This window comes from Fukomys damarensis, unplaced genomic scaffold (assembly GCF_012274545.1).
Source record: "Fukomys damarensis isolate Sample0158 unplaced genomic scaffold, DMR_v1.0_HiC HiC_scaffold_11, whole genome shotgun sequence".
In the NCBI taxonomy this organism is placed as follows: domain Eukaryota; kingdom Metazoa; phylum Chordata; class Mammalia; order Rodentia; family Bathyergidae; genus Fukomys; species Fukomys damarensis.
Genome location: NW_022900923.1, coordinates 32,357,836 through 32,363,311, shown reverse-complemented (window position 1 = coordinate 32,363,311; position 5,476 = coordinate 32,357,836). Strand labels below are relative to the sequence as shown.

At 40.6% G+C, this 5,476-nt stretch overlaps 1 pseudogene; it reads left to right on the top strand.

Annotated features, from left to right (window-relative positions):
• The first annotated feature begins 1,901 nt into the window (after window positions 1-1,901).
• Window positions 1,902-2,933, top strand: LOC104850872 (annotated as a pseudogene).
• Window positions 2,934-5,476: the final 2,543 nt, after the last annotated feature.

The window sequence follows — 5,476 nt, the reverse complement described above, 5'->3', positions numbered from 1 at the left end:
ACACTCATGAGTGGATTAACGAAGCTCAGAGAAAGGAGACCCATCACAGTTTGGAACTGAGAATATTTTATGTGTTTTTGGACATGGAAAATTGTAGTCTTGATTGTATATGTGGGAGGTAGCCCACCCAAGGTAAGATAATAGCTCATCCATAGGGGAAAGTCTAATTTACAGGAGAAAAAGTGGTTTATTCACAGGTCAGATAGGATGATTTGACAGTAAAAAGGGTATGCCTAAGCCCTTTTGAGGGTGAAAGAGAATTTCCATTGCTGATTGAGTCCTTGGAGTAGAGAGAGAGAGAGAATAAAAAAACCTGGGCTCTTGTGTCCTGAAAGTTCAATTTTCATTTTTAAAAGTGTAATTTTCCTTGTCTTCATTCTTCCTATTTGATTTCTCTCTCCTATTATATTTGCTCCCCCTGAGACTGTGATGCCTTCTTGTTAAGAGGAGCAGAAGGCCCGATGGTCTGTCTTGCAACTGCTTAAGGGTGAGGAGGAGCATTGATCCTGTCTAGCTATGGATCAAAACTCCTTTCCAGACAGATCTAAAGGAAACAAAAATAGACGGGTTCGTGTTGTTTGATGGGGGATCATCTTTGACAGTCTGAAAGAGAAGACGAAGACATTAGTAAGCCATTGACACTCAAGGTTCATTTTATAACCTGGTTATAAAGATCAAAGCTAGAATTAATAGTAGAATATTGATGAATAGTGAGTAGGTTCAAAAATGGTAGAAGAATGTGGCATAAGACTTTTACCTATAATATTGACTTCTTTGTACTAATACATCTACACACATATAACAGGTGAAGTTTAGGAGTACATTGACTCCTCCCTGTTTTGTCATTAAGAAATTTAGTGTTGGCCGGGCATGGTGCAGCATGCCTGTAATTCTAACACTTGGGAGGCAGAGGCAGGAAGATCAGTGAGAGCTCAAAGCCAACCTGAAGTACGTGGTAAGACTTTGTATGTATAAATAAATAAATAAAGTTTGACGTTTTTCCTATTTTAATTATAACAATCGTGAATGAATATATTAAATGAAATTACTGTGGGTCATTATTTTTGAAAAATAAGCTCTTTACATTTCTTATTATAAAGCTGTATTTTGTGGACATGAAGATTTTTGTAATAACTTTCTCCAGTAATATAAACATATAAAGTTAGTTTATACCGTAAATGTGACAGAGCTTAGTATCTAGGGCATTCATACTATCATGGACCTCCGTGACTGACAGGTCACACCCACTAGTCCAGCTGGCTGTCCATGCTTTAATCTCCTCTCTCTTTTCCTCCTGAAAGACATAAGTCCCCATAATCCTTTGTGGGTTGTTGAGGGCAAGGAGGTCTGTGTCTTTATGTTACTTCCAGCTGAAAGAGACTGTATGCTCTACTGCTTGGGGATTACGTATGCTCCAAGTACCTTAGGATGTTATGGATCACCAGCTGGGCTGAAAGACCTATCAGAAGACAACGAGCAAGGGGTTAGTATCTGCATGTGAAGAACTAACTTCAGACGTGTACTCTGTCAAATCTAACAATAAAGAGGTTTCCGCATTTCTTGTAGAAGAGAAAGCATATGTGACTTACTACCAAGAGCCTGACAGCCATAGCCCTAGCAAGATTAGATGCATTATGGATCTAATTGAAAGCCAAATTCTCAACACAGTTGTGCATTAAAGCCAGTGATGGTGAATATTTAAGAGCTTTCAATGATAATAGATTGCTGTGGCACCATGCCATAGGTTTCCTGCTACCAATTTAAACAACAGTGGAGTAGGAATCATTAGGGGCTCTACGTATCTGAGCCCAGAGCAGTACCAGAGTCTTGCTTCTTGAAGAGGAATCTCAAACTACCTAGAGATTCACAAGGGTAGCATTCGTACTTTGGATGGTGTTTTTCCTTAGTCAGTTGAAGTGGGGCTGGCTTTGTCTTAGAAAGGTGAATCCAAGGCTGGAGCCAGCCTCTCAGTTAGGTCACAAGGGATCTCTTTGTTCTCTCACAACCATTTCTGCACCAACTGTGAACATTTTTGTGGAACTGAGCACCAAAGCCAAGATGCCCATTGTGGGTCTGGGCACTTGGACGTATTCCCCAGGTAAAGTCAAAGAAGACTTGAAGGCAGACATCAATCAGGATATTGCCACATTGACCTACATCTGTCAGAATGAGAATGAGGTGGGAGGAGCAGCCATCCAAGAGAAGATCCAAGAAAAGGTTGTGAGATAGGAGGACCTCTTCACTGTTATCACGTTATGGTCCACATTCTTTGAGAGAAGCCTAGTGAAGGAGGCCTGTGAAGACCCAAGAGGACCTGAAACTGAATTACCTGGACACCTACCTTATTCACTTTCCACAGGGACTTCAGGCTGGTAGGAACCATCCCCAGAGATGATAAAGGCAATGTCCTCCCCAGTAAAGTTACATTCTTAGATGCATGGAAGGCCATGGAGGAGCTGGTGGATGAGGGGTTGGTGAAAGTCCTTGGTGTCTCCAGTGCCAATCGCTTCCAGATGGAAAATCTCTTGAACTAGCCTGGATTAAAATTTAAACCAATTACTAATGAGGTAAAGTGTCACTCTTATATCACCCAGGAGAAAATAATCAAATACTGCCACATTGAGAGCATCACTGTCACTGCCTAAAGCCCCTGGACTCTCCAAATAAACCTTGGGCCAAGCCAGAGGACCCTTCACTGCTAGAAGATTCCCAGAGTAAGGAGATTGCTTTGAAGTACAAAAAGAAAAATTCAAACCCAGGTTCTGAGCTGGTTCCATATCCAAAGGAATGTGTTGGTGATCCCTCCCCAAGTCTGTGACACTGAGGAGCATTATTGAAAACTTTCAGATGGTATTCAAATGAGATGGTCTCCTCCCTGGCCCTTCCTGTCCTTTTCTGGACATCTGAGGTTTATTGCTGCCCCTCCTCAGACAGCACCCAGATCCGTAACTGTGGAATTACTACTGAAGGAGAAACAGAAGAATTCCTGTGTGTTGGCCTTCATACTACAATTCTGATTTTCCTAGCAAGAGATTTACTTAGGACATCATTTTGTTTTTTGTGTGCTTGATTCAGTTTAGTAGACACAACATGCCGTTGACTCATTTAGCTTCCAGCCAAAGGAAGCTCCTCAGCCTTTTTTTCCCCATGTACTTTCTTAACCTGAAGAATAAAGAACTTCTCACATTCATTAAGAAAAGAAAAGAAAAGAAAAGAAAAGAAAAGAAAAGAAAAGAAAAGAAAAGAAAAGAAAGCTGAATCCAGCTATCTGTCTCTGCCACCTTCCCTTCACACAGTATGGCAAGGATCACGAAAAGAGTCCGTTCCATTTTAGCTTTAGTTGGTGTGCAGGAGTCTCTTCTCTCCAAGTTTGTTTTTATTTATTTATTTATTAGAATTTGAGAATTTGATTCCCAACAGCAAATTCTAGTTGGTCCTTCTGAAGAAGGAGCTGGAAGAACTTGGTTTCCATATATAGGAATACCTTGGTTTGTGAACATGACTTGTTCCAGAAACATGCTTGTAATCCAGACCACTTATATATCAAAGTAAATTTCCCCATATTAAATAATGGAGACTCCAATGATTTGTTCCAGAATCCCCAAAATTCATATAAAATTATTTCAATACTGTAATATACAAAAATAAAGAAAATACAAAATATAAAGAAAAATAAACAAATTAACCTGCACTTATCTTTGAAAAACTTGATGGTCAGTGTGAGGGCCAAAGAGAGAAGAAGGTTATTGTGCAGGAGGACTGTAACTCTCACTCACAGAATTGCTGTGATTCACCGACTCAATGGAATCTTTTCCTTTCATGGAACTTTAACAAATAACCTATCTAATGACACTTCTTTTTGCCTCCTATTTAAGATTTTGCAGAAATGTGACAATGCATTGTCATTAAACAGATTCAGGAATATGTTTCTAATTACCTGACTTTCTGTCAGAAGAAACAGGGAGGGGATCTAACCCAATTTAGAAGAGACAAGGAGGCTCACACGGCCCCTGAAAATTGAGGCTTTAGCTCTTATGTATAAGAATAAAATTTCCTGGCATGCATGTGGCCAGTTGAAAAATAAAATGGTGGACAAACATGGTTGAACTACAAGACTGACTAACAAGACTCACCAAAATGGCTAACAAACGAAAAGGGGAAGGCTCTGAAAAGGCTTCCTAAGGTCTTAAGAAACAGGGCCCCGAGAAAGTGACTCAATGAGGATGGTCAGATGAAAAGAGCACAGGTAGACTTTGTGCATAAAAAGTATCAGGCTGGGATAGATGGCCAGCCAAGCAAGAGATCAAGTTATTTATCCTGAAATAGTAAAAAAAGCTGAACAAAGTATCAGAAGATCAAAATATAGCGGCAAAAAAGTCTACTAAACTCTGTATTATACACACGATACCAGCGTGGTGTGTTAAAGCACTACTGGGCCTGCTTGGCAGATCCTAAATAATCCATTGTGCAACTGCAACAGGGCCAGATAATGCAGCAACACCTAGGAGATTTGCAGCCACACTGAGTGACTTAAACAAGCTGGGAGTACAGAGAGTCTGTGCACTTTCCCTCTTTCCTACATAATGGGACACCCTAGGAAACTTTCTCCAGAGCCATGAAAGCACTTCCTGAGTTCTCCTGCTTTCATTAATTTTCTCACCTCCCAGGTCCCTGCATCCCCTTGATAAGTAAAATCAGAAAATAAAAAAGAAAATTAAAAGTAATGAGATTTTTGACAGATGAATCCTGAGTGGAAAAGGATTACAAGGGGATTGGGGCTTTCGTAGGGAAGAGAGAAGGACAAAAAATACCAAACAGAACACTAGTGTGCTAGTGTGCTCCTTCTTGGCTTAAGACCATAGACTTCAGAGAGAAAGAGAGAGAGAGAGAGAAACAGAAGTGGGGAGAGAGGGAGAGAGGGAGGCGGGGATGGCTCTGCCAAAAATAGTACAAGGGTTCTAAGGAGATGAAGGGTTTTTCTAAGGATTCTTTCCAGGTTCTGGTTGTCCTGAACAAAGATTTGGCCAAGACATGCACAAAAGGCAGTGAGGCTTTACATTTATTAAAGGTACGTAAAGAAGTATGCTTTGCAGGGTCAGGGTGTGTGCAGGCTAATTAAATGTAGGGAAAGATAGATGCTCTGAAATGAACCTTAAAAGACAGCATAGTGGCCATTAGGTTCAGGGCCCACATCTTTCATCCCACTCATTTCGCAGGCTGTTAGATTTCACATCAGAAGAACTGAAGAGGGCACTGTCCAGTTGGCCTCAGGTAGAGGGCTTGGGCCTTGATCTTCATGATTGATAGGTCATGCTCAGGAGCCCAGCTGGCTGGCCATACCATACATGAATGGTGTTTCTAATATAGCATCATCATAATTGTTATGCTAAAATTCTGTTTGCTCTTTATTTTAAATTTTCCCTACAACTCTTTGTATCTATGCCTGTAATATAACTTCCACAAACCTATCCTAAAC